The sequence below is a fragment of the Bubalus kerabau genome, chromosome 16 (assembly GCF_029407905.1).
Source record: "Bubalus kerabau isolate K-KA32 ecotype Philippines breed swamp buffalo chromosome 16, PCC_UOA_SB_1v2, whole genome shotgun sequence".
NCBI classification, from domain to species: Eukaryota; Metazoa; Chordata; class Mammalia; order Artiodactyla; family Bovidae; genus Bubalus; species Bubalus kerabau.
This window is the reverse complement of record NC_073639.1, coordinates 7,677,622-7,694,878: the sequence shown is the minus strand read 5'-3', so window position 1 is coordinate 7,694,878 and position 17,257 is coordinate 7,677,622. Positions and strand designations below refer to the sequence as shown.

Sequence of the window (17,257 nt, the reverse complement as noted above, 5' to 3'; positions counted from 1 at the left end):
AGGTGTGGAGAGCAGAAAGGTGAGGGCTCTTTTGGCCAAGTTGCTCTGGATTCTGTCAACATGACTTTTATCCTCATCGTGGTCTCTTCCAACACTGCTCAAGATATGAGAGCAAAATGCAATCAAATCCAGGTCCCCTGCAGCCCTTCCCATAGATGGTTTTGTTTGTCAACTTGATGGAAACTTAACAAGTTAAGAATTCCCCAGCCCATCCAGAATTGAAATCTCTAGTACTTGAGATTAAAAAGCTTGCTCTAAAATAAATTTTAATTTATCTTTTACTCTTCTTTCTGACCCATCTCCTCCTCTTCTCTTCCTGTCCCCAACGCTTTTTTTTTTAAATTTTATTTTATTTTTAAACTTTACATAACTGTATTAGTTTTGCCAAATATCAAAATGAATCCGCCACAGGTATACATGTGTTCCCCATCCTGAACCCTCCTCTCTCCTCCCTCCCCATACCATCCCTCTGGGTCGTCCCAGTGCACCAGCCCCAAGCATCCAGTATTGTGCATCGAACCTGGACTGGCAACTCATTTCATACATGATATTTTACATGTTTCAATGCCATTCTCCCAAATCTTCCCAACGCTTTTCATTTTCAGGGAAAAAAAGAAAAGAGATTTTTTGATCTTGTTTACAATTTTTAAGCTTGTTTAATCAAAGGACAAGATAGCTTTGAAAGTCCTGCTTTGGTGCTTTCATTTTGAGAAATGAAGTTTGGCACTATTTCATCCTCATTCAATGTACTTTTAAGGTGCAGATATCCACCACCAAAGGCTTCCCTGATGGCTCAGCAGTAACGACTCTGCCTGCAATGTAAGTGATGCAGGAGATGCAGGCTTGATCCCTGGGTTGGGAAGTTTCCCTGAAGGGGGAACTGGCAATGCACTCCAGTATTCTTGTCTGGAAAAATCCCACGGACAGAGGAGTGTAGAGGACTACAGTCCAACGTGTCACAAAGAGACTTGACTGAACAACTGGGCATGCGTGCCTCCACCACCAAAGGGCATCACATGTACGAACAAACAGGCCCATCAGTGCTGCACAATAGCAGGTACCATGGACAACGGGGCACTGAGCCATTTCCCCACATGGGAAGAAAAAAGCGAAAGTGCTAGTCATTCAGTCATGGCTGACTCTGGGACCCCATAGGCTGTAGCCCACCAGGCTTCTTTGTCTATGGAATTCTTTAGGCAAGAATACTGGATTGGGTAGCCATTCCTTTCTCCAGGGGATCTTTCTGACCCAGGCATTGAAACCAATCTCCTGCATTGCAGATCTGAGCCACCTGGGAAGCTCATATGGAAAGAAAGAGAAAAACCCAAGCAAAGAACCCCAAATAGCTCCACTTTCCTTTCGAGCAGTCTTGCGCAGGGCCACTTAGCCAGGGCAGGACTAATCGGTGCCAGGTGCCTTGTAGACATGCCAGGCTGACAGGTGTCCCTCTCTTTCTGTGGGAGCATGAGTTCATAACACATCCTTGCCTGGTGCATATTTGAATCTCATTTCTGGAGCTGTACCTAAAGACGGCAGCCTTTGTCTGTGGGGAAGGAAAAAAAAAAAAAAAAACAAATCACACTGGAAAGTGGGAAAAGAGCCTGCATGATCAGTGCCTTACTCAACTGAAAAATACTAAGAAGTCACCTGGATTTGGAGCTGATACTAAGTACAGGAAGTAGTAAGTATCACTAAGTACATGATAGCTATCTTTTGGTGGTTTTCAAACTGGTCATTGTAAGATTCTATTTTCCAGATGTACTCTACTTTGACCCTTCCTATATGAAAGAGCGGTTGGTCTGGTTACACTGGGAGTGGGGGGGTCCAGAGTGCTGTGGGTGTGGCATCTTCCTCGGCTGCTCCCACACAGCACCCCTCCTTCCTGCATCTTTGAGCCACGAGCTCCTCAACATGTGGAGCATCCTGAGAAACAATGAACACATACTGCCTCTGATTTTACAAGAGGACACTGAGGCTTGAGGATGAACCAAGGTGCCAAGGTCGTGGTGCTGGCGCTGCTGAGACCATCAGCAACCAGCCACCGTATGGACAGCACATGCTCATTCTCTTCGACAGAAAGTAAACATTTAAACTACTTTGACCAAGAATGTAAAGCCATGGATTGAGAGAACCCACTTAGAGCCAGCAGAGCCCTTCAGGGCTTTCTCTTTTTCCCGTAGATTCAGTATTTTGGATTCTGCAAGCAAAAATATTCTGGAACAGGAGATTTGGTTTGATTGACATGCCTGTACTGGTAATAGGAGAACTTGGAGAGCTGAGTTCCTTCCCATCCTCCCCTCCATGCATCTCTTCCAGGCCTTCAACTAGCTTCTGAGAGAGAGGAACAGGACCGGCTCCAGTCACACCGAGAGCCCTGGAGCCTGCCTCCCACAGCCGGGGAGAGACAGCCAGGCCGGCAGAGCCTGTGTGCGCATGTATATGTAAGTAGCATGATTTTTCCTTCTACTAAAAAATAATACAGTTCATAAGGAACACTCATAAAATGCAATAAGCATAAAAAAGAAAGGTCACCACAGAGAAACTTTAAGGATCTGCCCTCCATTTCACCAAAATAGGATCACACAGCTTAGAACCCCCTTTTATTTTTTTGTGATAAATATCTATACATATTATATAATTTCTAATGGTTTTGTAATATCCCCTTATGCTGTAAGTCATTCAGCTAAATTTCTACTTTCAAACTTTTTTGCTTTTATAAAGAAAACTTCTATTACTATTTTTATTCATAAATCTTTGCCTATTTCCCTGGAATGAATTCCTAGAGGTGGAATTGATGATTATATAAGGTGAACAATTTAAACAGTATTATCAAACTGCTTTTCAAAAGTTCTCAAATTTTCTCTGAGAACTGCACAATTCCCTACACCTTTCATCATGTTGGCTGATCCAGGTCAGAAAAGGTGTTATGGATCCGCAGACCAAGCAGAAATACGGGAAGGACTAAGCTAAGGACCGTGTCTTCAGGGAATGGCATGTTGCATTCAAATTGTACTTTTGTTTTACTAAGAGAATTTCTACAGATGTGCTGGGTGTCAGTTTTCAAAAATTAACATAGGAAAGCAAAAAAAAGCAAAGAACAAAAAATGAAGAGTGCTTGTTGGCTTCCTTGTATCTCCAGAAGGAACATCAGGCGGAGGCTGGACAGGGCTGCAACCTGATTTGACCCTGTGTCACTGAATCATCACGTCACTGCACCTCTGCGGGGGCGTGTTGATATCACAGCGCCTCCTGGAGCTCAGCGCTCACCACCTCAGTGCAAGAGCTGCAGGAGGGGGCAGGGGCACAGACTGCCTCTTCACTTCTTCCCAGCAGGAGGGAGGCGCAGAGAAGTGGGGGCAGCTGAGGCTGGCCTGTCTGCCCCCTCGCTGGCCTCCAGCAGTCTCTTTTTTTGTGGTCTGAGCCCTGGTTGATTGGCAGCAAGGTGAGGGTGGTAGCTTTCCTGTGTCTCTGACTCTGCCTCCACAGTGGTCACCCATCAAGGAAGTGAACCAAAAAAAAGAATAAAAAAGCTGCGTGGCACCATCTTTTCTGGCCCTGCCTTCCATGGCGCTTTTGTTCCCTCTCTCCTGGTCTTCTCTCCACCTCTCCCTTCTGCCCCTGTGAGGATGAGGTAAGGCAAGGAATCTGTGGGTGGTAGAGGAGGCACTGAATGGGGTGTGTAACCGATGTCCCCTGTGTCTGCTCTAGACTCACGGAGAGCTGACCCACGAGCTCAACACACTGCCCTGGACTCTGTTCAGGGAAGATGCACTTGGGGTTGGGGCTTCCAGAATGTCCCTCAGTCTCTTTATACCTGGATTTTCTCTCTGCCCTTCAGCTGCCCTCAGCCTTCCCTTCCCTCCTCTGCAGACAGGATATTACCCATGAAGTCCACCCTTCTCTTGCCAGGACCCTAGCTCCTTTGCCTCTCTGTGCTCAGGCTCTCCAGCCAGGACTTGCTCACACCTGTTCTTTCCATGCTTGTAACTGGACTGCTGACAGCTGGAGAAAGCGACGCGGCCCTGTAGATAGATGGGCACCACTCCATATGAGTCACCTTGAACCACAGCTGGGCACTTAGTGCCTCCAGAGGCCTTCTGTTTGCTATTGTTTTCCACTCTCTACAGAAGGATTCCCAAAACTTCTCCCTGTCCTCCAACAGTTGCTACTTACTGAAACACCCAACTGGCCCAAGGCACACATGCTTGTTTATCAAGTGGCAACTGATCCTTCTTCCATTTCTGAAAGAATTAAGAACAATTATCGAATAGGAAATCCATTATTTTGAAGAGCTGACCCCAAATAGGGTGAGGGAAGGAATGTGACAAAGAGGAGGATGTAGGAAGGAGCCTTCCTCTGGGGAAGGAAGACAAGTGTCAACCCCCCAACTTGGCAGGCTTCCTTTTATTTTTTTTTTGGGCTTCCTTTTGAAGCCTTCTTCCATCAGGTCTTGCCCATCGCGGTCAGGGCTCCCGAGGAGACGGTGCAGATGGCGTCCTTGCCCACGGCCGGGCAGTGACGAGACTCTGGAGAGCAAACCCACAGGGTGTGTCTCCATTATTCCCCGGGTGCTCCTTTAGATTCAAGATGACTGTGGTCAGACAGCTTTCCACTGAGATTTGATTAATAATTTTATTCCTGGGCTGTGTTCCCTGGGACACATTGAGGTTCACGCTCAGTGGCTAACTTTTTTCAAGTTTTTCATTTCTATCCACTTCCCTCAACTTTGGACGTAGCACACAGCCACAGAAATGTGCACAGAGAATCCAATGCACAAGAAACGAGCATTGACTCCTTGAACAGAAAGTCTGTGTATGTCCAGGGACTTGGGGAGTGGAGGCCTCTTTCCACTCTTCAGCAGATGACCAGTCTCATGAGTTGGGCTCTGTCGTGTGTACCTTAACTTTCCAGGAAGGGGCAGCAGAGCAGGCTAGCGGGCATGCACTGCGAGGTTGAGAGGACCACATGCATTCACTTAGAGAAGGCAGGGCCCTGCCAGTCTGCTCGGACCTGCTGCCAGCTGGCAGCAGGACTGAGTCCTCCCCCAGGAGAGCCGAGAGCGTGGAAGGCCGGCCTGGGGCCTGGCCTGGTGAGTGAGCGGTAGCTTTCAATGTATGGAGTATCTAGTGAACACTGGCCAGGACAGCCTGGCTCCTCACAATTCCCTTCCCAGTTTTCTGCCAGGGACTTTAATTTTTTCTAAGGGAAAACTTTGCATTTGTTTTTGGTATCTTTAGTGTGTGTGTGTGTTTGCTCTTGGTGCTAAGCCTCTGTGATTATCTATAGGAACTGGCAGAAGCCCTCTCGCCTTTTCTCACTTTGAATGTCTGACCTTGTGACCTTGTGTTCTTGTGAAACCTCTGCTATGTAATCTCATCAGTCTCCTTCCTGTGCATTTTCCCTGATTTCCCTTGGACTCTCCCATGGGCATTTTTATGTCAGTGGACTGGAATGTTTCTTTCGGCCCTGGGAAAAGCTCCTCTGGTCTTAGTGAATTCAGAAGTGGAGGAATTCATAAGATTTAGGGAGTCTGCCTCAAATTGCCTCCTAGTATAACTTCCCACAAGGACTGGAGAAAGGTTAGAACATTCCCCTGCAGTGTCCGGGGATGGCAAGGGGCAGGTTCCCCTTTCCTGCCGAAGTCACGAGGAGCCAGCCAGGACCACAAGCACACAGGCTACAGCCAAGGGCCCAAGCAGAGGCTGCAGTACTAAGGGCCACACACTGGTGCCTTCGAGCAAGATCTGACAGAAGGAAGCAGCCTGGGGAAGGCAGCCATTTTCTTAAAACTGCACATTGTAGTAGACGGCGGAGAGGGGGTAACAGTCTCTACACACAGCGGAGATCGGGTAACAGTCTCTACACATAGCAAAGAGAGAGAGTAACAGTCTCTACACACGGCAGAGAGGGGGATAACAGTCTCTACATACAGCAGCGAGAGAGTAATAGTCTCTACACACAGCAGAGAGAGGGTAACAGTTAGTCTTGTTTTATTTTGGGCTGAGTGGTACTGTAAGGTTGTATCAGGTTACAAGGAAGGTAAGTGCCTCTTGGGAACCTTGCAACATCCAGGCCTAGCCAGTCTTTAAGGCTGATTTTATCCAAAGCAGACAAATTCTTGATCTGATTTGAGGTGGTGTCAGGAAGCTCCAGTATTACATGCGTGAAGTTCAGTCATTATAGCCATTCTTTCATTTGATGGGTTGTCCCCAGTTACAGTTAAAATATCTTTGTGTGTATAATTCTTTGAGCATTTATTTACTCCTAAGTGTAAATTAATTTATTGAATATTATTAAACATAGTAGTTAATTGAGGGCTGATTCCTTCCCTTTATGTATTTATTCTATCAACATGCATTTAATCTTGTCTGAGGGCAAGATACTGTGTGAGTTGAAAGAGGAGGAAGACCTGTCTTCTGCCCTAAGTGAGCTTAAAATGCTACCGTAAGATACCAAATAGTAAGCCATAAGAATAACACAAATGGAAAAAAAAAAAATCGATTGAGAGCAGGAACTAAGGACAAACAGCTGGGGAATTCAGAGTGCATGTTGAGAGGCCATAGGAAGGTTAAGCCTTTGTGAAAGATGGTGAAGATCTCAAGTGGAGCTGATGACGATGCCGGGGGTGCCAAGTGAAGAGACAAGCGAGGAAGGCATTCCTGGGGAAGGAAAGCTATAAGCAAAGGTGCTGGGGGTGGGAAACTGCCACATTTGTTTAGAGATTTCAAGTCATTCAGTTTGACTTAAAGGAAAGGTGCCTGTGAAAGGATAATAGGAGATAAAGATAAAAAAAAGGCATTTTGAGGCCTAGGTTCAGAGGATCTTGAGTGCCAGGCCAAGGAGCAAGGTGTCTCATCTGATAGACAATGAAGAAGACCTTGTGAAAGTTTGTGGACAGGAGTGCCAGGATTCAAACTGTGCATAAGACTGATCTAGGGGTCAGGAGGGTGGTAAATATGGATTGGAGCTTCCTGGGGGATATTTCTTGAGGTCATGAAGGCTTGAACTAGATTGATAGTGGTAGGAACTGGAAGACCATCTCACCCATGAGATGGTCTCTTGGCTATAGAGGAGCTGTGGTCCACCAGGGGGCGGAGGTGTCGAGCATGGGTACATGGGAAAATGTGGAAGAGAAAGAGCCAGCCCAAGAGACAGAGCCGGCTGAGGTGGAAATCTAAGGTGTGCCCGCTAGACACTGGGACTGGGGGCAGCGCTGGCCTCCAGGCCCAGCGGGTTCTCACAGGTGGGGAGAGCAGTGAGTGAGCATGACAGGGTGGGAGGATCAGGGGAGGAGCATGGCCAGCATTTGACTTCATTCACGAACGTTTTTACTGTGATGGGTCCTGTTCTGGGTGCTAGGATTCAGGATGACCAGGGACAAGTCACTGCTTTCCCGGAGCTTTTCTTTTGTAACAGGATATCTAATTAGGTCACATTCTTAGGCAGAGCGCTAAATCACAGCTTTCCTTCACTAGTTATCATTCTCGGTGTGGGATAATTTAGCATCTGTTGCACCTCAAACTAAAGACAGGACTTCCAGCTCCTCAAGGAGTTCTGAACTCTTCCCAGTCAATACCCCTGGCACCTGCCTACAGCTTCCTGTAAGGCCACCCACCTACAGCTACCTGCCCCTATCAGAAGTAACTACTTTTCTGACATCCATCATCACACATTTATTCTGCTTTGTTCTTGAACTATAAAAGGTAATTACACATTTTAGGGAGCTTCTTTTGCTCAATATTGTGTTGTTGAATAGAATAATAATTGTTTTCTTATTCTTTTTTAAAATTTCGGGGTATTCCATTGCACAAATATCCCACATTCTATTTATCCATTCTACTACTGACAGACATGGGTTGTTTTCAGATCTTGGCTGTTAAGAACAGATGTGCCAAGAGGCTTTGCACCCATGATATTTGATGAACAAATGCACTCACTTCTCTCTGATGTGTTACTAGGAGTGAAGTTGCTGGATATTCATTAACTGTGTATTAAGTACCTATTTTATATCTGGCTCTGTGCTGGGTGTTTGATAATTATTAAATGTGAGCAGAAACATGGTCCCTGTTCTCATTAATAGTCATAGTAAACGTGTGACTCTGAAAAAAAGGAAGATGTAATATACACTTTTACCTTTTTTCAGCATATTTAGGGCTGCCCACTTCCTGGAGACAAGTGGTTAATGCCCCACTGCTGGGGCTGGACTAGAGGTGGGTTTCCAGTGGGGCTTGGGTGGAGGGAAGTGAGTTCAGCTTGGCTGCCTGAGGGCCCTGTCTGCCCAGTCCCCAGGTACATTCCTTGGCCTGGGGGGCATTTCTGGCCTTGATCTCTGGCTCTGGAGGTGGCTGGGATAATTGAGAGCTTATGCCCCACTCCCCAAAGACTGGTTTTAGCACATATCTAACCTGCATTTTAATATTATTCCTTCTGACTGGAAGCATTTGGAAATGGTCCTTGCCCTGCTTTTAAAAGGTGGTGTTATTTTACGAACATTTAGACATTGATTAATAAAATTCCAAACCCATTAACTAATGGGGGAAATGCCAAACTTTTTTTGTGTATATCCAAGAAAGTAAATGTAATAAAAACTATCCCAAAAGGTAAGTTAAATTATATATAGCCTTTAGGTTTTTTTTTTTTTTTTTTCCTCCTGATGGCCTCACCAGATGTTTTAAAATACAGGACACAGGCCTTTCCCCCCTTGTTTTCTCCAGGGAAAGAGGAAAGAAAACTTGGCTCAGCTCTACTTAACTTGGGGGAGGAAAAAAAAAAAAGCTGTAACAGGTATGCTGGAAATCCCCAAGCTGAAGGCAAATATGAAGGCAAGGGAACAAAACTGTTGGTTTTTTACCTAGTTTTTCTTACTCGCCTCCACCCAGCCTTCTCAGATCACCGTCAGGAATTCTGCTTTGATTGCCGGAGCGAGAAGCTGGGTTTGTCAGGTCCCCCTGGGGATGGGGAGGCAGGTTAGGAGCGGGGGTAGGGCGGGGCGCGCCGAATGGGGTCCATCTTGGCTGATGCATCTCTCGTCTCCCACCTCACGGGGCGAGGCCGCGGCTTGAGGAGCAGGGATGGCGGGTGCACAGTGAAGGGTCGTGCCAGCAGCTCTCTGCAAACTGCCTTCTGAGGCTCTGGGATTCTGTTGTAAACCCAGATTTTGATTTTTGCACCTTCCCTCAACCCCCATCCAAGTTCCCTGAATCTGAAAGGCAATAAAAACGGCTCAACAGTTGAGAGACGGGATCTGTCAAATCCTTCAGGTCACATCCTCTGTTTCTGCCATGATTAGCCATGGAAATAAACGTTTCGAACCTCGCTGCAGCTCCTCCCGCTTGGGCTCAGAGCTGGCTGCCGCAGAGCCGGGCCTCTCCTCTGCTTCCAGCACTTTCCGTGGAGTCTCGAAGACTTGTTTAGAAGGAAAAGCAGAAGTGGGGGTTCCTCTGAGGCTTTACCTAAGCCTTAAAATTCTCCTTGAGAACAGCGTTCCCGGTGTTACCTTGGCGCACTGACTGCAGCGGGACGCCAGGAAGCCCTTGGAGGTGCCTCCGGTGCAGGCCGCAGACCCGACTCCTCCCGTTGCGGCGCCTCCGTGGCCGCAGAGGGGAAGGGGAGGCTCTGCGGAGAACCGCCCTGGCCCAGAGTGTAGGCAGGCCAGAGCCTTCACAGTCGGTGGTGTGGAACAGTCTCTTCACAGCAAGTGCAGACAGGCCAACTTTTATTCATCATCTTTAACTTCCCTTTGGGCAGAGTTTTCTATTCTGACTGCCCAGCAGAATCACTTGGAAACTTTAAAAAATTTATAAAAACACACAAATAGCAAAAGCAAGTAATGAACCTCAAAGGCAGTGGGTAGGATGATGGAGTTTAGTTCAGTTAGCAGCGTATCTGTGACACTGCCGTGTTTTAGTAGAGAAGGCTAGTGTCCTAAAATATCTTAGAAATGCAGCCCCCTGGGGCTAGAACACAACCAGGGTTCTAACAGGAAGTCCTTGGCGACAGGCAAGGGGAGGAGATGAAGTCAAGGGGAAGAGACTGGGGAGAGACAGGGCAGTGAAGAAGGAAGAAAAAAAATCTAGACAGTAGTTGACCCTCTGCCAACGCTGTGACCTTGGCAGAACCCTCTAACCTCAGATGGGCTTGGGAAGAGTGAAGAGACAATCATAGCATATGGCTTAAGAAGGTGAGCTCTGAAGCCTCACTCTGGATTCATCTCAACTCTACTGTTTATCAGCTGTATGACCTTGGGCAAGTGATGTAATCCTTCTGAACTTCAGCTTCCTCATCCATAAAATCAGGATTATGGAGTAGTCCTGAGCTTTAGACAGAATAATGTATGTAAACTTCTTGGAAAAGTACTTGACACACATTAAGTGTTCAATGTATTTGCTATTGTTATTGTCTGTCTCCAGGGTCAGTTAATGGAAGCCACGCAGGCAGCATTTTTATCTTGTGCATCATCAATTTATTTAATATAGATAATGACTCTTCATAGGGCTACTTATCTGCTACCTTACTTATTTAAAGGCTATTATGGGTGTATGTGTTAGGAGGAAAGGAAATGGATCAGATAGTGACAATCATTGTTTCCTTCACAAATAATGTACTGTGGAGGTTAGAGTTTAATGCTTAGTATGTATTTTGAAGATTGTTATTCTAGAACTTCCAGATGTACAAGCTGGATTTAGAAAAGGCAGAGGAACCAGAGCTCAAATTGCCAACATCCATTGGATCATAGAAAAAAGCAAGAGAGTCCCAGGAAAACATCTACTTCTCCTTCACTGACTATGCTAAACCCTTTGTGTGGATCACAACAAACTGTGGAAAATTCTTCAAGAGATGGGAATACCAGACCACCTTACCTGCTTCCTGCAAAACCTGTATGCACGTCAAGAAGCAACAGTTAGAACTGGTCATGGAACAAAGAACTGGTTCAAAATTGGGAAAGGAGTACATCAAGGCTGTGTATTGTCACACTGCTAATTTAACTTATATGAAGAGCACATCATGCAAAATGCTTGGCTGGATGAAGCTCAAGCTTGGATTAAGATTGCCAGAAGAAATATCAATAACCTCAGATATGCAGATGACACCACCCTAATGGCAGAAAATGAAGTGGAACTAAAGAGCTTCTTGATGAAGGTGAAAGAGAGAGTGAAAAAGCTGGCTTAACGCTCAACATTCAAAAAACTAAGAACATGGCATCTGGCCCCATCACTTCATGGCAAATAAATGGGGAAAATAATGGAAACAGTGACAGATTTTATTTTCCTTGGTTCCAAAATTGCTGTGGATGGTGACTGCAGCCATGAAATTAAAAGATGCTTACTCCTTGGAAGAAAAACTATGACAAACCTACTGCTGCTGCTGCTGCTGCTCAGTCGCTTCAGTCATGTCCGACTCTGTGCAACCCCATAGAGGGCAGCCTGCCAAGCTGCCCGGTCCCTGGGATTCTCCAGGCAAGAACACGGGAGTGGGTTGCCATTTCCTTCTCCAATGCATGAAAGTGAAAAGTGAAAGTGAAGTTGCTCAGTCGTGTCCGACTCTTAGCGACCCCATGGACTGCAGCCTACCAGGCTCCTCCGTCCATGGGATTTTCCAGGCAAGAGTACTAGACAGTGCATTAAAAAGCAAAGATGTCACTTTGCTGACAAAGGTAGTCTTATCAAAGCTATACTTTTTCCAATAGTCATGTACAGTGTGAGAGTTGGACCATAAAGAAGTCTGAGCGCCAAAGAATTGATGTTTTTAAACTGTGGTGCTGATAAAGACTCTTGTGAATCACCTGGACAACAAGGAGAACAAACCAGTCAATCCTAAAGGAAATCAGTCCTGAATATTTATTGAAAGGATTGATGCTGAAGCTGAAGCTCCAGTAGTCTGGCCACCTGAGGTGAAGAATTGACTCATTGGAAAAGACCCTGATGCTGTTAAAGATTGAGTATGGAAGGAGAAGGAGGTAACAGAGGATGAGATGGTTGGATACATCATTGACTTAATGAATATGAATGACTAAATAACAACAAAATTCTCCTCTCCATCTTCTAGTTTTTATTCTAAACTTTTGTCTTAGGACAAAGAAGGTTTTGCTGCATTCAGTTCAGTTCAGTTCAGTCGCTCAGTCATGTCTGACTCTTTGCAACCCCATGAATCGCAGCACGCCAGGCCTCCCTGTCCATCACCAGCTCCCAGAGTTCACACAAACTCATGTTCATAGAGTCGGTGATATAATCCAGCCATCTCATCCTCTGTCATCCCCTTCTCCTCCTGCCCCCAATCCCTCCCAGCATCAGGGTCTTTTCCAATGAGTCAACTCTTCGCATGAGGGGGCCAAAGTATTGGAGTTTCAGCCTCAGCATCAGTCCTTCCAATGAACACCCAGGACTGGTCTCCTTTAGGATGGACTGGTTGGATCTCCTTGTAGACCAAGGGACTCTCAAGAGTCTTCTCCAGCACCACAGTTCAAAAGCATCAATTCACCAGCATTCAGCTTTCTTCACAGTCCAACTCTCACATCCATACATGACCACTGGAAAAACTATAGCCTTGAGTAGATGGACCTTTGTTGGCAAAGTAATATCTCTGCTTTTTAAAATGCTATCTAGGTTGGTCAGAACTTTCCTTCCAAGGAGTAAGCATCTTTTAATTTCATGGCTGCAATCACCATCTGCAGTGATTTTGGAGCCCCCCAAAATAAAGTCTGACACTGTTTCCACTGTTTCCCCATCTATTTGTCATGAAGTGATGGGACCAGTTGCCATGATCTTAGTTTTCTGAATGTTGAGCTTTAAGCCAACTTTTTCACTTTCCTCTTTCACTTTCATCAAGAGGCTTTTTAGTTCTTCTTCACTTTCTGCCATGAGGGTGGTGTCATCTGCATATCTGAGGTTATTGATATTTCTCCTGGCAATCTTGATTCCAGCTTGTGCTTCTTGCAGCCCAGTATTTCTCATGATATACTCTGCATGTAAGTTAAATAAGCAGGGTGACAATATACAGCCTTGACGTACTCCTTTTCCTATTTGGAACCAGTCTGTTGTTCCATGTCCCGTTCTAACTGTTGCTTCCTGACCTGCATACAGGTTTCTCAAGAGGCATTAAAGACCCAGAAATCTCATTGGCTTTACCCAACCCAAATTCCTTTTTCACACACATGCTATGTCCTCTGTGTGTTGGCAGAGGGCGTGCTGCGTCTGTCCATCTCTAGAAACCCAGGACAGAGGCTCCATCTTGCTGTGCTTTCTAGGTCTTCACAGCTATGGGAAGAGAATGTAGAAAATGATGTACTGTTTCCTAAGCTTCTACAGAAGTAACACTAGGGCATTTCTCTGTAGCTGAGTTGCTTTATTAAGTTCTGAGTCTTCCCTTTCCAGATATGATTTTCCTTATAATTTTATAGTCACACTTTTCTTGATTCTGCTTTTGGAGAAAGCATTATAAAAATAATAAGCTAATGGTGATTTTTATCACTATAAAACCAGATCTCCTTCTTACTCTCACAAGAGATGTTTGCCCCAGTGAGAAGAGAATGTGTTTTAAAAAATATATTTTAATGTTTCTCCCTTTTCATTTATTTTCTGCTTATTGTTTTCCCAAATTCCTGGTTTTCCAAAATCCTCAAGGGAAGAAAAAAGTCTGAAAGAGTCCTACTCCTTTACCATCACCTGCTGCAAGAACTTGAGTACAGTTGGCATCTGCTCATCTCACATGCTCAACCCAGATGTCTGATGTGTGGTAGTCAAGGCAAGTGAGATGCTTCCAGGGGCCTGACCCTCTCCTTTGTCATGTCCATAGTCAGAATGTCTGTGGAATTGATCTCCGCAACTAAAGAAATAGATTCAGTAAAGTAGATGGGCCATTCATTGAACAAACACTTACTGAGCACCTAGCCTACACTGGACACTGGGCTAGTTCTTCTCAGTCAGCACAGTGATTCAGCTGGACTCAGACCTTGGCAAGGGAAGAAAGCAAGTATGGGGTTCCCCAGAGAGCACGTTGATGCAGTGTGACCCTGTGACCTTTCCTCTTGTTTCCAATTGCAGACTCCTCTCGTAGTGGGACGGGAATGTCCCACCATGCTCACTGTTGTTGTCCTTTCCTCCGTTACTGCCTCTCCTCCACCAAGGCTGAGGTGCCAATTCAAATTCTACCATCCTTGGAAACCAGATGAAGACTTACATCTTTCCTCAGCTCTGAAGGCTTTCAGTGCTCACCCCTTCTCCTTATCTACAAAAGCCCATTGAACATGCCTCTCTGCTACCTGTTAGGGCAACCACCTATGACTTAACCACTTATGACTTAACCATTTTGGAGAGGCAGTCTATTCTCTTTATATCAAGTTTCTTTAAGAAAATGGTCTTGTTTCCTCTCAAGTTAATGGATTCAAAGTAGCTAACCCATTGGAGGTACCTGTGGTTAGGTCCTACACAATATCTTTCAGTAAGAGATGCATGATAAGTAAATATTGAATAGAAGTAAACTTGACCTGGCTGTCTCTTTTTTTCCTCCCAGGAAGATGGAAAGAGAAGTTGTGACTACCTTTGTTCCTATGGCTTTGCCTCCTAGCCTTCTAGCCTTGGGCACATGATAATTTTTTTTTTTTTTTTTTTTTGTGTGGCTTAAAACAACAGAAATTTATTCTCTACACTTCCTGAGGCCAGAAGTCCCAAATCAAGATGTCAGCAAAGTTGGTTCCTTTTGGATGCTCTAAGGGAGAGTCTGTTCCATGCCTCTCTCCTAGCTTCTGCTGGCAAGACCTGATGTTGCTTGGGTTATGGGTGCGTCACTTCATCTTCACCTTCGTCTTCACATGGTGATTTCCCTTCCACTTGTTTCTATGTGTCCGCTTCTCTTCTTGTAAGAGCACCATTCTTCAGATTCAGGGCCCACCTTAATCTAGTATGACCTCACCTTAACATAACTAATCACATCTGCAAAGACTGTGTTTCCGAATAAAGTCACGTTCTGGGATTCTGGGTGAACATAAGTTTTGGAGACACACTATCAACTCACTGCACTAACTAAAGGCCACAAATATTTTCTTCTATGTTTTCTTCTACAAGTTTAATAACTTTTGGTGTCACATTTAGTTCTGTGATGCATATTGGTTTAATTTTTGTATTTGATGGTAGTTATAGGAAATGTTTATTTTTGGTCTTATGGAGTCCAATTACTCAAAAACTATTTGTTGAAAAGATTGTCTTCTACATTGAATTGTCTTTGCATCTTTGTTGAAAATTGATTGATCATATATGTATGAGTCTATTGCCAGACTCTGTTGACTTTTTGGTCAATATCGCACTGTCCTGATTCCTATAGTTTTATAGTAAGTCTTCACATCAGGTATAGTGAATATTCTAGCAAAATTCTTCAGAATTATTTTAGACATTGTAGTTAAATTGCTTTTCTATGTACTTTTGATGATCATATTTATTGGGGCATCATATTTATTGAAATAGGTTGAAGACAGAGTGGTCTCAGTATGAGTTGAGATAATCTGCTGTGAAGAACAACACACAAAGGTGCCAGTAGCTGCAGAAGGACGTGAGGTAAGAGTGTATATTTCTTTTTTTTTTTTGTCTTTTAAAAAATAAATTTATTTATTTTAATTGGAGGCTAATTACTTGACAATATTATAGTGGTTTTGCCATACATTGCCATGAATCAGCCACGGGTATACATGTGTCCCCCATCCTGAACCCCAATCCCACCTCCCTCCCCATCCCCATCCCTTAGGGTCATCCCAGTGCATTGGCCCTGAGCACCCTGTCTCATGCATTGAACCTGGACTGGCGATCTATTTCACATATGGTAATCTACATATTTCAATGCTATTCTCTCAAATCATTCCACCCTTGCCTTCTCCCACCATGTCCAAAAATCTGTTCTTTACATCTGTGTCTCTTTTGCTGTCTTGCATATAGGGTTACCATTGCCTTCTTTCTAAATTCCATATATATATGCGTTAATATACTATATTGGTGTTTTTCTTTCTGACTTACTTTGCTCTGTATAATAGGCTCCAGTTTCATCCACCTCATTAGAAGTGATTCAAATGCATTCTTTTTAATAGGTGAGTAATATTCCATTGTGTATATGTACCACAGCTTTCTTATCCATTTGTCTGCCGATGGACATCTAGGTTGCTTCCATGTCCTAGCTATTGTAAACAGTGCTGCGATGAACATTGGGGTACACCTGTTTCTTTCAATTCTGGTTTTCTCGGTGTGTATGCCCAGCAGTGGGATTGCTGGGTCGTATGGCAGTTCTATTTCCAGTTTTTTAAGGAATCTCCACACTGTTCTCCATAGTGGCTGTACTACTTTGCATTCCCACCAACAGTGTAAGAGGGTTCCCTTTTCTCCACACCCTCTCCAGCATTTATTGCTTGTAGACTTTTGGAGAGCAGCCATTCTGACTGGCGTGAGATGGTACCTCTTTGTGGTTTTGATTTGCATTTCTCTGATAATGAGTGATGTTGATTATCTTTTCATGTGTTAGCCCTCTGTATGTCTTCTTTGGAGAAATGTCTGTTTAAGTTCTTTGGCCCATTTTTTGATTGGGTCTTTTATTTTTCTGGAATTGAGTTGCATGAGCTGCTTGTATATTTTTGAGATTAATTCTTTGTCAGCTGCTTCATTTGCTATTATTTTCTCCCATTCTGAAGGCTGTCTTTTCACCTTGCTTATAGTTTCCTTCGTTGTGCAAAAGCTTTTAAGTTTAATCACATCCTGTGTGTTTATTTTTGCTTTTATTTCCATTACTCTGGGAGGTGGGTCATAGAGTATTGGATCCTGCTATGATTTATGTCTGGAGAAATATCAATAACCTCAGATATGCAGATGACAGCACCCTTATGGCAGAAAGTGAAGAGGAACTAAAAAGCCTCTTGATGAAAGTGAAAGAGGAAAGTGAAAAAGTTGGCTTAAAGCTCAACATTCAGAAAACGAAGATCATGGCATCTGGTCCCATCACTTCATGGAAAATAGATGGGGAAACAGTGGAAACAGTGTCAGACTTTATTTTGGGGGGCTCCAAAGTCACTGAAGATGGTGACTGCAGCCATGAAATTAAAAGATGCTTACTCCTTGGAAGGAAAGTTATGACCAACCTAGACAGCATATTGAAAAGCAGAGACATTACTTTGCCAACAAAGGTCCGTCTAGTCAAGGCTGTGGTTTTTCCTGTGGTGATGTATGGATGTGAGAGTTGGACTGTGAAGAAAGCTGAGTGCCGAAGAATTGAAGCTTTTGAAGTGTGG

The 17,257-nt window shown here is 44.5% G+C and overlaps 1 long non-coding RNA gene across 1 annotated transcript; it reads left to right on the top strand.

Annotated features, from left to right (window-relative positions):
* The first annotated feature begins 2,314 nt into the window (after positions 1–2,314).
* LOC129629544 (uncharacterized) lies at positions 2,315–15,546 on the top strand. Its single transcript, XR_008703265.1, has 3 exons — positions 2,315–2,441; positions 14,658–14,809; positions 15,456–15,546. It is a non-coding gene; the product is annotated as an uncharacterized LOC129629544 (long non-coding RNA).
* The last annotated feature ends 1,711 nt before the right edge of the window (positions 15,547–17,257 follow it).